The 19,867-nt window shown below is 47.9% G+C and overlaps 1 long non-coding RNA gene across 1 annotated transcript in view; it reads left to right on the forward strand.

The window, feature by feature from the left end:
- The first annotated feature begins 1,463 nt into the window (after positions 1–1,463).
- Positions 1,464–19,867, forward strand: part of LOC138915151 (uncharacterized) — a 39,069-nt gene continuing 20,665 nt past the window's right edge. The window contains exon 1 of the long non-coding RNA XR_011420713.1: positions 1,464–1,584. This is a non-coding gene — a long non-coding RNA (uncharacterized lncRNA). The remainder of the gene's footprint in view (positions 1,585–19,867) is intronic.

Below are 19,867 nucleotides of genomic sequence, written 5' to 3' on the forward strand. Positions count from 1 at the left end.
GCCCGGGAGGCAAGAGCCACGGGGCTGTCCCAGCTGTGGCTGTGGGTGAGTCACAGCCTGTCCGGTGACATGGCCCTTATCTACAAAGGGAGGAGGTGAGATGTGAGGTCTTTTCAGGCCCTTCCCAGCTCTAAGTTCTGTAACTCTGCAGCCATCTCTTTAAAGATGAAAAGCAGAGATGCTGAGCTAAAACAGATGTGGCGGATAAAGCCAAGATAATCAGCCCAGCGGTTTCTCTCTCTCCGATGCCCTGCGTCAGCAAGGCCTTGGGTGAATTCTGGCATTTGCACATTTCGATAGGTAATCAAGGCAAATCTGTGGGCCTGAACTTCCGGAAGAGGGGCTGATCAGACAGTTTTTACCCTCAGCCCTTCCTCCTTCCTAAACGGCATGTGTGTGAGGTGGACCTTCTGAATCCACGGGCTCCAGGCTGCCTCCTGGCACCAAGTGTCTCCTAAATATGGTTTCTTTGCTCAGACCCCCACATCCTCCCGACCTTCCACGTCAGCAAGAGTCTGGGGATGCCCATTCCCCGAGGAAGTATTTATTGTGTGTCTCCCCAGCATCTGGCGCCAAAATAAAAGGTTCTGGGGCAAGTGTATTGGAGGGAATTCACACGCAGAGCTGGTGTGAGAAATAAACTTCCTGGCCCTGAGGGGCTCCCAAGCCAGGGAGAGAGATGAGAAGGTGGTCCAGCATCCACAGGGCAGAGCTGCAGAGCTGCATACCCAGCTGGCCTCTGGAAAGGTGGGACGAAAAGGGGTCCCAGATGGGAACTGACACGAGCTATGGTGGGGAGGCACCTAACAGATGTAGGCAACACACAGCTCTGAGGGTTGCATTTCATTTTAAAGTAACCCCCCATTTCCATCCTAGACCTGATTGGTTTCCTTCATCACCTTGATGAAATTCTATAATTACACATTCATTTGTTTATCTGCACACCGCCCCCCTCCTCCTCCCGCCCCCGGCTCCGTGCAGAAGGAAAGCTCCGACAGGGAGAGGCTGTGGCTGCTTTATTCAGCACTCTCTACCCAGTGCTCGGACAGACCCTGGCACAGAGACGGTGCTGGAAAAGTCCGTGTGGTGTGCATAGAGGCGTTGGAGCAGGCGAGTTACAAAATTAAAGTCATGTTTCCAGGATGGCCGAGTGGCAAGGCCAAGCCAGAGTTGGGCAAAGAGGTTGAACGTTCCGTCATTTAAGAGCCCAGGACATTTTTTCTTCTAGCTTCCCAATCAGTGGTTTCTTGCCCTTCACCGGAGCCCGGGGCATGGTGCATCTGGGCTGGGAACTCGGACGTGTGTGGGAGGGATGCGAAACTGTGCCGGCAGCCCCAGAAAAGAATCAGGCTTTGTCCTCATCTTTGCATGCACCTGTCATCCCAAACCCTTAACAAACATTGTGTCATCACCTTCCAAACCTCTCTGTGGATTCGGCCCCGGGGGGCGGGGGCGGGGGCGGAGGGGGCGGGGAGGCGGCGCTCAGGGAGCGGCATTCCGCGCATTCCTGCCTCCTGACAGCTCCTGGTACCACGGCTGCTGCGAGCCCGGGATGTCCAAAAATTCCAGCTGACTCATCTGTGGGTGAGCAAGGCCAACACGAGGGGACGGGTGGAATCTCCTGGAGCTCTGCCTCTGTCGAGGTCCCCAATTCAGAGCGGAAAGTGGGACGGGGGTGGAGGTGGAGAGAGGGGGCAAGGATGGCCAAGATGTTTCTGCTTGATTGATACCTAGGTGTCACTTGAGGTACCAGGAAGTGGTGACAGGTGCAGCACGGTGTCGCGGGTGGGAGCCCGCGCGGGGACCTCAGGTGCCTGGATTTGAGTCCCGGCTCCATCCTTATCACTTTTGTAACCTCCTCAGTCCTCTCTGGGCCTGAGTGACCTGAGTGGAAACGGGGGCGGATAATGGTTCTGACTCCACAGCATAGCGGTGAGGATGAAGCAAGAGAGTGTAGGTCAGACACTGAGCACAATCCTGGCACACAGGAGTTGCTTAACAATGGTGACTTGTGCTAGAATGATGTGAGCCTCTCTTCTGGGCAGGCAGGCGAGTGTGTAATGGGCCCTCGCTCAGTCCCACAGGACAAAGGCTGCAAAAATGGCATGTGGGAATGTCCCTGCCCTGCTTTGGGATTTGGGGTAGAGTCACCCTCTCTCGGAAGCCCTCTCCCCCGGATCCCGGCCGAGCTTCCCCGGCACAGAGGGCTGTGACGGCACTCAGGGAATGAGCCACACTGAACAGGCAGTGGCTTTTCTGGTCCTCACGCAGGCCTCCAGATGGCTGATGACCAGATCCCTGCCAAATTCCTCTTACCTCCCCCTAAGACTTGCTGGTCAGATGCCAGAGCATTTCACAAAAGGGGGAAATACAGTCCTGTCGTCACCACCTCATTACTGCGTCACTAGAGCCTCCGTCTTGGCTCCACCTTCCAGCTGTCTTCCCTGGGGGTGTCTCTAAAGGTTTTCCCCAGCTGTTTCCCAGGGTTCTTGGAGAGAGTGAAGTCCGGGAATGAGGATGGGATGCACTGTGAGATGTGACCTTGGGCCAGTCGCTGGCCTCCTTCACTTTCCCCAACGACTGTGAAATGAGGCTGGCTGAGGTCATCCATTTCTGGCAGTTGAGTCCCAGGGGGTTCCAGCTCCTGAGTGCAGGGGAGAGCCAGGCGGATTAACACTTGTTCCTCTTCAGCGAGAGAGCTCAGGGGTTAGGAGAAAAGTCAGCTCTGGGCTGAAATCCTCACCTGGTGCTTTGGCCGGCTCTGTGACCTTAGGCAAGGCTCATACCCTCTCTGAGCAGTTACCCTACCTGTAAAATGGGCATACCAATCGTCACCCGGGGTTGTTGTGAGAATTGAGATGACGCATGCACAGAACATGGCTCAGTGTCTGGCACTCACAATGTTATATTTTTTTTCCCCAGAAATATGGGCTTGCTCATCCTCACTGAACTGCTTGCTCACAGAGTGAGGAACCGAGGCCCAGTGGTGATTGGTGGGAAGAGGGTTCAGACCATGTTTCCAGGTTTCAGCCGCCACGCCAGCCAGCTTGAGGAAGCTGCAGTAACTCAGGGAAAAGTCCCACAGTGTCTGCTCCAGCTCCCTCAGGCGGCTCTCAGAGCGGGTGCCAAGAGATGGCTTGGCACCATGCTCTCTTCCTTCTTGCCTTTTAGTGTATTTCCAGATGTTTCAGGCAGCAGCCCGTGGAGTTCTTTCAGGTTCTCTTTCTTTAGATCTCCTTTCCTGTAGCTTCTCTTTCCTCCCACTGGCTGTCGTAGATTTATAGATGAAAAACTACATCTTTCTCATCACCTTCGAAATCGCCCAACCACAGGCCCTGTCTCAGACCTCTGGAGAGGTTTTGGCCAGCCAGGCTTCACAAAGGGAGGGCCGGCCAGCCGGATACCTTATAAAATGCTCCTTTTACCAGCAACAGCATGAACTGCCTTTTTAGTATTTTGCACTTAGATTTCGTTAGTTCCATCACACACGTGCCTGCGGCCCTTGGAAATGGTAGCCCGGGAGTTCTGGTGACCCAGGGCAGGAAAATGGACCAAGCTGTCTCCTGAACACCTACTATGCGTGGCCACTGTGAGGCCATCTCGATCTTCCCAACCCCATGAAGTTGGCGATATTAGCCCCCTTTCTTTTGGATGAGAAACTAAGACTCAGAGAGCCTAGTATGTAACTTGTCCAAGGTCACTGGGCTACAGAGAGGACCATATTGGCCCAGCTTCAAAGCCCTGGCCCTTTCCTTGACAGACTGATGGGCAGGAGCATGGCTACACGGCCTGTGCATGGCCCTGGCTCTGGGCCTGTGCTACCAGTTGTCTGCCAACCTCGGTCCCAGGCCACGAGCTTCAAACTGAAATCTGGCCCAGTAAGGAGGTCATTGGCTTTACCTCATCACAGAGGAGAGAGTCAAATCAATTCCCGGAGAAGCATCAGCAAAGAAGGGGTGTGTGTGTGTAAGGATGAGTGTGTATCCATGTGTGAGCGTGTATGTCTATGTAAGGATGTGTGTGTGTTTGTGCATAAGAGTGCATGTGCCCGCGTGTGTGCACTTTCGAAAAGATTGAGGGTGTGTGTTTGTGTATGGATGTGTATGCACAGAGTGTGTGTTTGTGTGTGAGGATGTTTGTGTGAGGATGCATGTGTGTGTGAGAATATATGCGAGGGCATGTGTGCTTTGTGAAAGGATGTGTGTGCACACACGTTTGTAATAGGATGCACATGTGTGTCCCTGTGTGTGAGGCTGGACATGTGCACATTCATGTATCTTCATATGCATACATGTGTGAAGATGTGTGTGGGGATGTGTGTGGAAGACTAGGGTAAATGAATGCACACAGGTATATATGTGCCTGCATACATGTGTGAGGATGTGTGTGTGGAAGGGTGAAACACATAGGGTGAATGCATGCACACTGGTGTGCGCACGTGTGCATATATTCATGCGTGTACATACACATGTGAAGATGTGTGCGTGTGTGCATTCACATGTGAAGACACGTGCGCGTGCATTGGAAGCAGAAAGCAGATGGACGGTGGGGGCGGGGAGCACTGTGATCTTGACCAGATGGATTCTCGGTTTTGCCAGACCTCCTTGGTGTTGAGTACCAAGAGTTTCCCAGCACCGTAGACAGATATTTTTAAAAAATGTATTTATCTTCGCATGTGGTCAAAGGGCAGCATTTAAGCAAAGACAGGGTTTCTTTTTCTGGAGGACTGGACCTGCTTCCCCAGGCATCGTGGACAAAGGCTTACCTTGGCCGTGTGTGGACTTGGCCAAACGAGCTTCCTGGGTCCCAAGTTGCCCTGGACCCGCACTCCCCTCTCCACCTCAGGGTGTGGCTCCCCTTATCTCAGGGCAGATTAACTTCCCTGGCTCCAGCTTTGTTTTGGCTCATTAAGGAGGAGCCACTGAGAGCAGAGGCCTCTCCTTTCCACCCCCGGGCCTGGTTCTGCTGAAAACCCTTGATTTAGAGCTCCTCGCTTTGCTTTCCCTGGCTGGGTGTCGGGGCAGCAGGGGAAGCACCTAAGGCCGGGGCTGTTTTGTCTGCTGAGACTGGGGAGAGGGATTTGGTTTCCCCACAGCCGAGCAGCCTGCAGCCTAGGCTGGTCTGGGCTGTTTGTTTGTTGAGTGTCTGTTCCTCAGGGTGGGTGGGGTAGGGCTGAGAACGCTGTAATGGGAAGCAGGAGAGTGGAGCCTCAGGCTTGTGCAGATAAAATTCTCCTCTGAGGGCAGACATGCTTGAGGGTGCGAGGGAGCCTGCTTTTCTGCACATGTCCTGCCAGGGAAAGCCCCTGTGTTCATTTAAACCTTTTTTAATCTTTTTCTTAAATTCATTCCACCCCCACCTCCCACCCCAAACCCCTGCTTCCCTTTATATTTCGCCTCTCAGGGATCATAAAGACCATGGTGCCTTAGCTCTGAAGGGACACAGTGGTCACTGGGCCACACCCTCTCCATAGAGAGTCTCCTCCATAACATCTCTGAGCATCATGTCCACCCAGCCTGGCAAGACCCTTTCAGGGCCACTAGACTGTAAGCCTCCTGAGGGCAAGGCCTGGATCTGTCTGGAGCCTGTCATTGCCCCAGCATCTGGCCCAGTGCCTGCTGCCTGGCACATGAGAGGCCTCAGCAGGTATTTGTCAGATGGGTGAGGATGAGGTAACTTGCTGCCACAGCAGATAGACGGCCCTTGGTAGACGGCCTTAATGCAAAGATCCCTTGGATCTTTCAGTTAAATTGTTTTGAGCCAAAATTTGCTTCCCTTTGAATGCCAGCCCTGGAACAACACAGATTAGCTGTGCCACGAAAGCCCTGTAACTAAGAGAAGGCAAACATGATACTCCTCCAAATGCCTCAGGATCCAAGCAGAATGTGTTCCCATAACCATGCCTCATTATCATACAGAGATGAGCAAGTTTTTCAATGGACATCTTGAAATATGGTTCATGAGCTGGACCCCAAATTCTAAATGTAGCCTGGTCAGGGACAAGCACACTGGATGTTGTAAGATTGTATCCCCCAAAAAGTTATGAAGTCCTAACCCCTGCTACCTATGAATATGACCTTGTTTAGAAATAGGGTCTTTACAGATGTAATCAGGCCATATTGGATGTAGGATGGGCCCTAAATCCAGTGACGGACATCTTTACAAAGAGAGAGATTTGGAGATACACAGACACACTCATGGGGAAGAAAGCCGTGTGAAAACAGAGGCAGAGATTGGGGTGCTACAGCTACAAGGCGAGGATTGCCAGTGATCCCTGGCAACCACTGGAAGCTACGAGAAGCCTGGAACAGATTCTCCTGCAGAACCTCCAGAAGCAACCCACCCTACTGACACCTCGATCGCAGACCTCTGCCCTCCAGAACTCTGAGAGAATACATTTCTGTTGTTTGAAGCCACCCAGTTTGTGGGACTTTGTTACGGTAGCCCCAGGATGCTAATCCACTGGACCACTCTCCCCCTTGACTTGTACATCAATACAAAACATCTTTCTTTGTAACCCTGTGGTTGCACTGTTAAAAAATTTAAAGGGACCAGCTAAAAACTACTGGAATTAATGATAAAAATATTCAGAAAAACGACTGGACAGAAGATAAACACACCAAGGTCAAGGCATTCTTGGGAAAACTCAACTTAGAAAATTTCTTTAGCCCCAAATTAATTTGCTGGTTCATTATGATTCCAACCACAACCCCAGAAGATTCACTGTTTTTTTTTTTCTAAATAAACAAATCCATATTTAATGAATGAGAGAAAACGGCAAAGATAATTCTGAAAGAGAGGAGTGAGGTGAGATTGGGAGAGGCCTGTCCTACCAGACATTAGAACATATTATTATTAAATACTCATAAGCATGATACAAAATAGTACCATAAACCAGCAGACGCTGCTTCAGTGCCTATTACCCCCTTCCAGAAACAAGCTCAAAGTGAGGGGCGATGGGCAAGACAGGGCCCAAAGAAGACAAAATGGCAATGTTGAGGGGCTGGCCGCATGGTGTAGTGGTTAAGTTTGGTGTGCTCCACTTCAGCGGCCCGGGGTTCGTCAGCCATGCTGTGGCGGTGACCCACATACAAAATAGAGGAAGATTGGCACAAATGTTAGCTCAGGGCAAATTTTCCTCATTAAAAAAAAAAAAAAAGGCAATGTTGAGAATTTGGGGCACTTGGGTGCTTGCATAGATCAAACAAAATACCCTTGTCTACCATTTAGGATCTACAACATGGAGTGTCACCCCCACCCAGAGAGGCCCTGATTTATAACCCCATCAACTAAGTTGCTTTCTTGGTGGAAAGGAAGTCCTGAGTCCTACTTCTGCAACATGAAATGCCTCCCTCCCCTCCCCCAGGATGCATATCTGCTGATAGCTTCTGCATCTCCTTGGCTAGTTCCGGCACTTACTGTGTCCTCTGAAAGGGGGTTTTGTAATCACCAGGACATCTTTTTTTCAATCCGGTCATTTGAATTTTGAGAACCAAATTAGGTTGGGGAAGCACCCTGAATTTGCAGACTTAATATGCTCAGTTTCATCAGAAGTTTGCTGAGCATCTATGATGTGCCAAGCTCCATGCCAGGCCCTGGGCCCTGCAGTTTACGACATGTAGTTATCGGTGCCTGGCACAGGATGGGTCTGCACCAGCCCCTTAGGAAGCTGGACACAGATTGGCCAGAGGAAGGGTGCGGCCAGGCTGTCAAGTGCCACTGACCACAGCTTGGTGTTTCTCACCTCATTACATAAGAATGACCAGATGCATTACAAATACAGTCATTTTTATTGAGTGTGAAGGAGTAAGTTCAAATGTTAAATTATACTTGAGGGCATTTTGGGGAGAACTTTCTTTGCCACAGTGATGGTCACAGGGAACACCAGATCCCAGATGCTGAAGCCTGGGGTCTGAAGCCTGGGTTAGGACCAGGGAGAGGAGAGGAGTGCCAGTGCGCAACTCAGAGGGATGCTGTGCAGGGTGCTGGCAAGTTAGGGCCAATCTTGTGGGCCAGTGGAGGGAGGCTACATTAGGGGCCTGGCCTAGATCGGTGGATGGTGACCCTGGATGCATATTATAATAATCTGAGGAGCTTTAAAAAAATCTATGCCCAGATCCCAGCCCAGCCCAATTAAATCAGAATCTCTGGGGGAGACTCTCTGGCCCTCAGGCATCCGTGTCTTGTGGCTAACACTCTGTTGGTGTTTCTAGTGTGAAAGAATTACATTAGAACTCTCTGTTCTCCCAGAGAGAGAGAGCTCAGTTCTCTGAGAACAGAGATGGGGCCAGGAGTGAAGTTGCCATTTCTTGCTGAATTGTACTTAACCTGCTGCAAATGAAAACACACACACACACACACACATACACACACACACATACATGTACAGACACACATACACTCATTTACAAAGTGTGGTCAATATTGCCATTTTAAACAACATCTCTAGCGTACATGCTGTCAGGTATCATCATGACTTGGGCATGTGTGGATGAAGCCGTGTGCAGAAGACAATTGCAATGGTATGTCAACCTTAGACCAATCTCTAGGGTTTATGCACAGTGCTTGACGTTTTTCTTTTTCTTTCTTTCTTTTTTTTAACCCATTATTGATTTCTTTTTGGATGTATAGGAAAAAATGATTCTGGAGATACAGAACCAAACAAACTAGGGCTTTCTCATCCTACAAAGTCAGCGCCCATGTCCTCTACCTCTCCACATCCTTATCTGGTTTCCTCTGACTAAAAGTAATGTGAACTCCATCTTTCTTTGAGAGTCTCTCTGCCATTTTCTTGGCTGGGGGCATCGGCAAAAAGTTGAGAAGTTTCTTCTTGTGCCTTTTTTTTAAGAGTTTGCCTACAGAGTATGTTGTGAGATGGGGGAGCCTACAAGGCTTTTTCTAGAAGTTTCTATCCTTCTCAGGAATTTGCTCTAGTGGAGGGTAGGGTCGTGGTTCTTCATTAGGCATCTTCTGCTGATGCTGTATAGTCAGACACATTCTGACTTCAGAGTCCTAGCCCCATGTCCCCAATGTAAGCTGGTCACCATGTGATATATCCCCCCCAAAAATCATAAGGTTTGGGGATGGAACTTCCCTCTGTGTGTGTAAGAAACAAACCTTGGTCCAGATCGGAATTGAAGAAACTGAAACAAGAAAATCCAACCCTTTTCAGAAGCTCCAGCCCTTTCCTGTCCCTGGGTGGCCCTTAGCCTGACACCCAGTGTCACCTCCAGGAAAAAACCTGCCTAAAACTCTAGTCCTAAGAAAACCCCTACTCTGAGAAGGAACCTGGGCAGCACTGTCTGGGCCACAGCTGCTCTCATGGAAGGAGCTAGACTAGGATGACAAGGCAGGCCTCTGTGAAATCTTCCAAGGAGGTAAGGAGAAAAAAAATAAAGATTCCTCATTTACATTGAGAGTAAACTTCCTGCCCTATTCAACAATGAGGCATTCAAAATCCGCCTGAGTAAAAGTCCCCTGATGCAATTGCAAGGGTGAGCAATTTCATGTCAGGCTGTTGTTATGGGGTTTATACATGTTCTAGCTAGGGCTTGAGGTGAAAACCGGAGCCAAAAACAATAGCCCTAAACCCCACATGCACAGAAACCTCATTCCAGTGGAGTTTCCTTAAGAGGGAGCACAGCAGACTTTTCACAAACAAAGTGACTTCAAAGGTAGGCTTGCATCACTCGCCTCCCCCACTTGACACTTCCCCTTAGCCCAGACCCGGCTCTTGTGTTTCTTGGTTTACTTTATGAGATTCTCACACACACACACACACATTGCAAAGCAATTATCCGAGCTCGCAGGCCAACAGGAAAGTAATTGTAACTGAGTACTTCCTTTGTCAGGAGCTGAAGCTGGCCCCTGCAATGGTGACAGGAGGTGTGGGCAACTCGGCACCCAGTGACCAGCAACCCCTCCCCCTGCACTGCTCTCAGACTGAATTCCCCAGAGAGGAGGACGCCAGTGGGATGGGGGAACGGGGGAATTTTCTTACATCACTTGACGTGCTTGCTTTCACTCCCAAAATCCTGAGTCATGCCTGAAGCCGAATTGCCTCGGGTCTCTGGCTGAAACCAGAGGTTATAGATTTGGAAACTTGACTCCATCAGCTGACTCTTGGCCTACTCATCAGAGGAAATGTGTATTATTTTAGAAGCCCCTCTTCAAGCTGAAGTGCCTTCTAATTGAGGGGATTACGTGAGGAAAGTGGCTCTGTAGTGGCTTAGTAAGCTGATGCCATGCTAGTGAACAATATTTGACGTTCGGTGAGTTTACAGAAAGGGCAGTCTCTCTGTTTGTTTAAACCAAGATTAAGTGAAAGGAAAAGTTTTTCTTTCCCATCCCAAGACAAATGTGAAACACATGTTTTCCCTTTTGACTTTGTAGTACAAGCCTCACACAATTCTTCCCGCCCCCCTCAGCTGTGAGTTTTCAAGGATTGTAGAATGTTTCCTCTTTTTGGTGGCCAAAGCCAATATAAGCCTTTGTATTTCCAGACAGTGGAGCCCATGGTCATGCTCCAGTTGATTCCAGGTAACTCTGTGGGAGGGGTTCCCGGGCCTACCGTTTTATCAGTAGGTGGGATAGTAAGATCTAGGACAAGGAATCCTGTGTTCAGGGCATAGCTAGGCCTTTGCCTGTGTGACCTCCCTGCGTCCCACTTTCCTTAGCTGCAAAATGAAATTTGTTGAACTTGAAATGTCTCCGGTAATTTCCAACTCTGGAAAAACTCTTGGTTCAGGTTGGTTTTCTGGTATGTGGGAGACATTCCTAGTTGAAGGCACCGTTAGCATGGGCTGGGGGAAGTGTGGGAGACCTCAGTCAAGGAGCCTGCCCTGCCACTGACTCACCGTGACCTTGTACAACTCACTGGCCCTCTTTGTGAGTCCTTCTTATCTGAGAGAGGAGGTTCACCAGTTTCACCCCTGACATAGCGGTTCAGATATGTGACAAGCCTGAATGAGATGAGGGTATAAAGTACTTTGAGTTCCTTGGACTAAAAGGATCGTTCATCTTGGAAGATAAGTTAAAAAAAAAAGTCCTAGCCCCAAAATATTTTTTGTATTATCTCGGAAAATAAAGTAATGAAAATCAATATTCTTTACTCTTGGCTTTCCTTCAATCGCTACTGGTTCAGGGAATGCAAGCATCAAATGACCAACATGGGCTATGAAAATTAGGATTTCTTCCCCCTATGTTGGCCAAAGCAATGTTTTTTATCATGTTGCTACTCTGCTCAGAAACCTTCAAGATTCCCCTTGCCTCCAGGATTCAATCCAAAGTGACATTCAATTCCCATTATGGCCTGGCTTCAACCTGCATTATTTATCACCTCTCCTACCTAAAATCCTAGAATTTGCTGGAATCTCCACTATGATGCCAGAATCACCCTCGTAAACGTCTCCTCACAAGTGGGCAACCAGTCTCTGCTTGGACATGGCGGGGAGAAGCCTCTGATACTCAAAGCAGTCTGGCCTTTTTCAAATCAGCCCTAATCATTAGAAACTTCTCCCCTATGTTGAAGCAGAATCTGCCTCATCATAAATCCCAACCACCCATGGGTCATCTAGGAGCTACTCCAGTTCAGCTTCATTCCTCTGCCTCAATGTCTGAGGACAGCCATCAGGCCGCCCCTGAGAAAGCTCTTTTCTAGACTAAACAACTGTAGTGTCTTCAACAGATTTTCAGTGACTTGGTTTTCCGATTCCTAAATGTCATTGTCCTTACTTCTCCCTAGACGTGCTTCAAATGGTCAGTGTCTCTTAAAAAAAAGTGACCCTTTGAACTAAATGCAGTGTTCTAAATGTGGACTGGTTAGTGGAGCTAGTTTCTCCTTTGTTTTTATTTTTACCTATTTATTATTTATTTTATTCTTCATTTTTATTTATTTATTGTTTTGGTGAGGAAGATTGGCCCTGAGCTAACATCTATTGCCAATCTTCCTCTTTTTGCTTGAGGAAGATTGCTGCTAACATCTGTGCCAGTCTTCCTCTATTTTGTGTGTGGGACATCACCACAGCATGGCTTGATGAGCAGTGTGCAGGTCCGCCCCTGGGATCCAAACCTGTGAATCCCAGGCCACCGAATTAGAACATGTGAACTTAACCACTATGCCACCAGGCCAGCCCCTCGCCTTTGTTTTTATGATAGTTAGGTTGGGTAAGAAATGTGACAATAACTCAGTGGCTTAAAGAATATAGAATGTTTTTTCTCTCTCAAGTAACTGTCCAAGGTGAGTGATCCAGGCTAACAAGTGGCCCTGCTCCCTGGAGACATTCAGAGACTCAAGCTCCTTCCAGGCTCCATTATTCCACAGGGTGTTCTGGTCCAAGATTGGTTGCTGCCAAGTACCAGATGCAGCCAACAAGAAAAGAAAAGAGCACAAGGAGGGAGTGTGCCCCCCTCTTAAGGGCCCCAGCTCCCAACACAGACCATTTGTTAGCATCCCACTAGTGAGAACTCAGTGCCATGGCCGTATTCAACTGCAAGGGTGCCTGGGAAAGTAGGACAGACGGGCAGCCCATCACCATGGAAGAGCAGGACAACAGATGTTGGTGGCCACAAATATGGACAAGCCTCATTGGTCTTTCCATTTGCCCTGGGGACACATCAAGCTCCTTCTGCACTCAGGGCCAATGCACTCCCTATCCTGCCTAGAATGTTCTCCTTCCCTCCCTCTCCTTCCCTTCACATGGCCTCAGCTTGAATGCCACTTCCTCAGAGAGGCCTGCCCTGACCACCCCAGGAACAGTGGGTCCCTCATCACTCTCTTTCTGACCTTCATTTGTGTCCCTGCAAGCCCCTGTCATAAGTTGTGGTGATTTTGTGTGTGTTTGTGTCTTTCCCCTAGTAAACCCCAGGCTGCATGAGGGCAGGGACTCTGCCCGTCCTGTTCTCCAGTGTGTTCACTGTCCAATCCAGTATCTGACACATTTTGAGAGGCTAAAGAAGGATTTGTTGAATTAAAGAATATACAGGCACTATATATTTACTAAATACAGTCACATTGTGGTAAACTAAAAAGTCTCTTTTCACTTCAACTGTTGCTGAGACATATTTCTTCTGCATCTTGAGAAGTTGATATTTTGACCCTAGATACAGTATTTTTACATTTATACCTAATATTTCAGCTGCTTGTTTTTGTCCATCATTCTAGCCCAAAAAGACATTTTTTGCTATATCAACTGAGACATTTATTTTTCCCTTCCAGATTCATATTATCCGAAACAATGATAGAGGCATCCTATGTATTTCCTTATGTCACTAGTGAACATCGATGAAGATGGAAAAATGAAACGGGCCTAAAATGAAGCCCCTGTCAGTACTGGAGTCCGCCCTCTATCCTACCCTCAATCTGTCAACAGCTCTCTGGGGATGAATGTTTACTCAGACAAGCCATGCTCTTGACAAGAATCTCACTGAGCCCAGCTCTGTCAGAGGCCCCGCTGAAGTGAGATGCATGTAGAATTCAGGGCCTTCCATTCCATTCCTGTATAGGACCATAGAAATTTCCAACCAATTGCAAGGATCCCTTTGACAACATCCTCTAGTTTACCAGTCTAGTAACCTTATAAAAACAGGAAATGACTAGTTCTTAGTGAATCTATGCTTAGTGACTCGTAACAATTATTGTTCTCTCATAAGTGTTTACAAACCTTTAATTCATAATTTCTCCTGAAACTTTTCCAGGATCTACCCTCCTCTCCTTTCTGGAAACCCTGCCACATTGGTCCATTTTCTGTTTCCAAACATTCCTCCATCCACAGACCTCTGAGCAGTCCCCCCTCTGTTCCTCTCGGTAGGAAATGCTTTTCCTGCCCAACTCCGAATATTCAAATTCTGACCTCCCCTCCACACCTAGCTCAAAAGTCATCCCCTCTATGAAGCTGTCCCTCACCATTCCAGGCCTCTCTATGCTCTGAGTCCCTGTGAAATTTGTTAACCCTATCCCTCCTCAGGGCGTGGTGCTGTCACTTGGGCAGACTTTCTGAATGACACAGGCCTTCCTCTCCTGATGCCCAGCCTGTGCCTTGCATGAACCCTCTCCTAACAAGGTGTGTGGATTGAGTTGACCACTGAAAATCAGCACTCACTTATGCCCAGGGACTACCCTTCATTAAAACTTCAGCGTAAGCTGTGTTCAAGGGCCAACGATGTGGTCTTCCAGTGTGATTGGAAATTTAGAAAAAAAGAATTTTTTTTTGGTAAAAGAAAAATTTGGTGAAGTATTATAAAGTCTCAAGGAAGCTGTAGAATTATTGGATTTTTCACACTAAGGGAAACCAATCTGTTTTTGCATGTGTGTGTGAGGAAGACTGGCCCTGAGCTAACATCTGTTGCCAGTCTTCCTCTATTTTGTATGTGGGACACCGCCACAGCATGGCTTGATGAGCACTGTGTAGGTCCATGCCTGGGATCTGAACCTGCGAACCCCAGGCCGCAGAAGCCAAGTGCGCGAATTTAACCACTATGTCACCAGGCTGACCCAACCAATCTGTTTGATATAAGATTCTGGGAAATCAAGATGGGTAGTGACAGATGATTAATCTATACTACAACATTGACAACATCCTGACTGTTCCAGTGGCTGAGGAGTCAGATCAAAATTCAGAGCTACCAGCAAAATATTTTCAGAAGTGTTTACTCACCTTTCAGAAGCACTTAGACTTACAAAAGGTTTCAAGTAGGGCTTCTGTACCTGTGTAGATTTGAAACAACTGAACTTACATATAACGTTGGAAGAATAAGCCGATGTTATAAACGCAGTCCACCTGCATTTACCTTTCCTCAGGTGGCATCAGAATCTGACTGAGATGCTGATGCACATCCTACCATATTTGAGAGGAAAAAGTTAGTTCCATTAGATCATTGAGTCCAATTCCTCCCAACTACAACTGAAAACTTTGTACCCTGTAGGGGAGAGAACTCCGAAAGGAATGATTCTGCCCCTGCTGGACCCCCTGGACCTGCCACAGCTCTCACAAAAGCAGCCCCCCCCCCCACCTCGCCCCTTCCCAGCCTCCTGCGGCCTGCTACCTCCCTCAGACCAGAGAGAAACTTTCCTTTCTATCGAAATGCCAATGACTCTCATCATAAAAACGTCTCATTAAAAAACCCCTCTCTGCTGCTTGCTTTCTGAGCTTTGATAAATCCTGGATTAGTATGAAAACCACCCAGGCACTGACTCTCCACATTTCCCAATGAGCTGTCTGGAGCAGGCTGCTTCTTCATGAGTAACTTCCCCAAATGTTTGGGAAATTGCCCAAGGCCATGAACTTACGACCACCGGATAAACTTCTCAGAGCTGGGAGAGAAAATTCATCACAATGTCAGTCTCTAAAGCTCGCTCATCTCTTGTTCGCCCTTTCCATGCTCTGCTGTCTTGCTCACAGCAATCCAGGCCCCTTTTATCGACTAGGAATGGAATTTGGGTTTCCAGTTATCACCAAGAACTTATGCCATGTGGCTTCTCAGCCTGCTCTGAGCTTTGCTCTTTCTTATAACTTTTCTGTGATAGGACATTCAGAGAGCAGGAGCAGCCGATTTTCCAGTTACTTCCATTCAGTGCTTCACTATCTTCAAAAGCGTCCATCTGTATATCTAGGAACTTGCCATGCTACGGCTGTTCTCACAAAAGGTCCACATGAAAGTTCTTGATCTTAACACCTTCCCCGGTTTTCACTTCGTGTGAGCTCAGGGTCTCTTTCACCATTTCCAGAGTTTCTTTCCAGCTTCCACTTTTCCTTCCCTTGTTTCCTCTTGCTCTTCTTCCCTCTGAGGTGAGCCTCCATGACAGGAGCACCTCAAGCCTTACTAGAACGCGGTTGCCTCTGTCACCCCTTTAGCTGGTGTTAGTGATACCGGCTTAACACAAGGTTGACATAAGGGAAGCCATATTGTAGAAAAGAAACCATATGGTAACTCTGAATGACCTCTGACTAACTCACCCAGCGGGATATACACTCTCTAGGAGATCCACCTGCTCTGTAGATTTTATGACCCCTGCTTGTGTAGGTACCTCCCAGCTTTGATAAGACGATAATTTTGTCCTTTTGAGTTCCTTAGGAATGTGATGACCCTGGACAGAGAGTCTATCTGGTGTGGCCACTCCCAGTCTGTAACACCAGAGGGTCAACATTCCTAACCTCCACCCCCGTGACCCACTGGCCTATATGACTGCTTCAAGATTCTGTGTCCCCATTAAGATAGTTTCTTTTGGACATTAGTCGGCCATCTTCCCTCTTGCTAGCGAGCTGTAATAAAATGCCCTTTCTCTGCCACCATCTTGCCTCTTGACGACTGACTTTTGTCTCACAGCAAGCAGATCGTGCCCTTCGTGTGCTAACAGAGGGACAGCGGGGACTCTCAGGTGGGCGGGCATGAGGCCCAGAGCAAAGGGGACTCGGGTGCCTGCCCCTACTTGCTTTATTTCTTTTGCCTCTTAAGAGCCCACAGAATTCTTAAAAGCAAATTTAAAACCAGTAGGATCAATATTAAAAACCACTTCTACTGAAATTAAACGAATTTCAAAATTACTAAGTGTATTTTTGAAATTATCATTGAATTTTAAACATGATTGTTGTATAAACTTAATTGGTTTTGAATTCTCTGGTTTGGGATTTAACATAAGGTTGTTTTAATTTCGTTTTAAGCTCTGGCAAATGTGTCCATAGAGCTTTGGCTGCCCCTCCTGCCAAGCTGCCAACCAGCCATCTCTGTAAATGAGCATTTGGTGTGTACATTTACTTCTACACGTGCACTATGGAATGCATATTTTGGTCCAAATTTATAACTCTGCCTAACCTCAATATTTCTAATTCTTTTTTTTTCCAGGAAGATTAGCCCTGACCTAACATCTGCCACCAATCCTCCTCTTTTGCTGAGGAAGATTGGCCCTGAGTTAACATCTGTGCCCATCTTCCTCTATTTTACATGTGGGACGCCTGCCACAGCATGGCTTGATAAGCAGTGCATAGGTCCACAGCCGGGGTTCTGAACCGAAGAACCTCAAGCGCTGAAGCAGAGCACATGAACTTAACCACTTTGCCAGTGGGCCAGCCCTCAATATTTCTAATTCTTGATTATAAAATGTGATTGCAGACCTTAGGGCAAAGCTGGTGTGTGCCGCCTACTCTCTCATCCTGGCCCCACCTGGGCTTTGTTTGCTCTCAGACAAGTCCCTTAACCTCTTCGTAGGGGACCCTTCTCTCTGGAAACTTCCCTCCACTCCCAACCCCTCCCCTCATGGCCGCAGAGTCAGGAGAATGGGCCTCTGTGCGATGCGATTCCCACTCCTGCCCCCTCACCTGACTCAGCTGGGCCATCGGACCATCTCCCGTGAAGACCTGTGCCTGGGTCCAAGGGGCAGCCTGTTAGCCTCCTCAAGGGCCTGGGCCTGTGACTGTTGGCCTTGGACCCATGGGCAGCCAGCATCTTTGGCCAAGGGACTGGGTATCAAAAAGAGCCATTATGAAGGGAGAGAAGAATGAGTTGTATGTATGGGAAGAGCAGAAACAAGGAACCCTGAGTTTCTAAAGGCTTTGCAGTGTCTAACTCCAGTCCCTTTCCAAAAATTGACTACATGCCTTGGGTTCCATGAGACACTCCTGCACAGTTATAACAAATTCTCCTCCTCTTCCTTTTTTTTTTTTTTTTTGCCTAAGCTAACCCAGAATGGGTTGTACCACTTGCACTTGTAGAGTTATAACTAATATACCCTGTAAAATATGAGTCCAAAACAGTTCACAGGAGTATTATAAGAATAAATTGAGATATTTGTATGAATATGCCATAGAAGTACTAATGTGAATTATCTTACGGTATTAATATTATTATTGCTATCTGAGTTCCCCTTTTCCCCTTTGGATTAAGAAATACCATATTCATTGGCTAGACTTAATATTCCAAAGTTACTCTTTTATTTGGAATAAGACATTGAAGGCTGAGGGGATTTTGAAATGAAAACAAAAGGGTGGGGATTTTGAAATGCAAATATTTTCAAGTAAGAATAGCATACTTAAAAAAATAATAGAGCACTTTATGCATTTCAGGAAAGGCGCAAGGAATATTCTTTCACTCCTTTCTTGCTTGCCTTGAGTCAGGAGTGGGGCTAACGATCGGTGTGGTTCAGGCCCCCAGGGAGCTACCAGCAAGCAAGGAGTGGGCAGCCAGCAGTTACAGCGTGTTCTAGGTGCTAGGATGGGAAGGAGGAGAGAAGAGGGCCACAGAGGAAGGCATCTGACCCAACTCAGGAATACTTCCTGAAGAAAATGATGCTTAACTAATGAAAAGAATGAATAGAAATTAGAAAGGCCACTGGGAGAGAGAGTGTTGTAGAAAACAGCCTGCTCAGTACCCTAGAGGTAAAGGAGAGTGTGCGTGGCCTGCATGTGGCACTGAGCTGGAGGGACACCTGTGAGGTGAGCAAGGACCCGAGCATTCAGAGCTCCTGGGCCACACCAGGGAGTCTGGTCTTGACTCTGAGGCCCTGGGGAGCAACCGGAGGTTTTAGGTAGGGGATAAATCTGATCATACTTGTACTCTGGAAAGACCCCTTTGGGTAGGGAGGAGAATGTGTGGTGGGGACCAGGTCTGGAGGCAGAGCGATTGGTCAGAAGGCCACTGCAATAATCTGGGCAAGAGAGGATGGTGGCCTGAAGTTTGCTTTAGGAGATAAAGAAGGGTTTAGGGGGAGAGAAGGAATTCAGTTGATATATATAAGATTCCTAGTGATTTCACTTGATCCTCACTTGTAAAGAATTATCATCTCCATTTCACAGGTGAAGCTCAGCGGGGCTGAATTGCTTGCCCAAGCTCACATGGTCCCGAGGGGTCTGGGGTCTTAGACTATTATGTCATTGCCGGCTCTTAGTCTCTTAGTACAGATTGGCCCCCTGTAGGACTCGGAGAAATGAGACACAGGGTAAGTGAGTTCAATTGTGGGAGAAGAGGTCTTGTTCAAGGCACAAGAGGCTACCCAGGAGAGCAGGCCTGGGTGCACTGTGCCTCAGGGAGTCCTGGGAGAATGGGAGGTAGGCGGACAGCAGGAGTCTCGGGAGAGGAGCCTTCAGGACGAAGGAGAGGGACACCAAGATCAAACGTTGAGTATTTAATGGAATCATTTAACTGATCAGTATGCCTTGGAGAAAGAAATCCTTTGACTGCAGAATCATTTAACCGATCAGTATGCCTTGGAGGAAGAGATCCTTTGACTGCGATATATGGCGCTACATTAGAGCTGGACAAGGTATGGAGGAGGGGGTTTAAGGGTGAGGGGAGAGCAAGGCCACAGAGCACACGTCACGGCACTCAGATCCAGGTCCCGCATACACTGTGTATTTTGGGGCAGCCGACGCACCTCTCTGGGCTGTGGACAATGGTCACCACCCACCTCTTGAGGCAATTGTGAAACTTCAATGAAGTGATATATATTAGAAGCACTTTGTAAATCCTACGTAAAGGTGTGTTCTACATCGTCCTGAGTGGTACTTATTATTTGCTCAAGTCCTTTCCAGACACAGGTTGTTCATCTGGTCCTTGCCATTCACTTCTTAACTTTTCAACCCCTCCCTTGAAGGAGTTTATGGAATCTGAGAGAAGTGCCGACTCTCAGCAGCTAACAGGCTGTTGGCTGGAGGAGCTTAGTTCCCTGTCCCAATGCCTTGTCATTCTCCCAGGACTAGAAGACTCAGAAGGAAGTGGAACTAGTTTTCAAAATACTTGCAACAGAAAGACAAAACAGATTTAACCTTAGTTTTAGAGTCAAAGAAAAATTTCATTTATCCATTTGGCTGCCTGGTATTGCATCTTAAATTCCAAACAGCTCCTGCCTGCAACAGCTCCAAGGGGACCTAGGACCAGT

This window comes from Equus caballus, chromosome 8 (genome assembly GCF_041296265.1).
Source record: "Equus caballus isolate H_3958 breed thoroughbred chromosome 8, TB-T2T, whole genome shotgun sequence".
In the NCBI taxonomy this organism is placed as follows: Eukaryota; Metazoa; Chordata; class Mammalia; order Perissodactyla; family Equidae; genus Equus; species Equus caballus.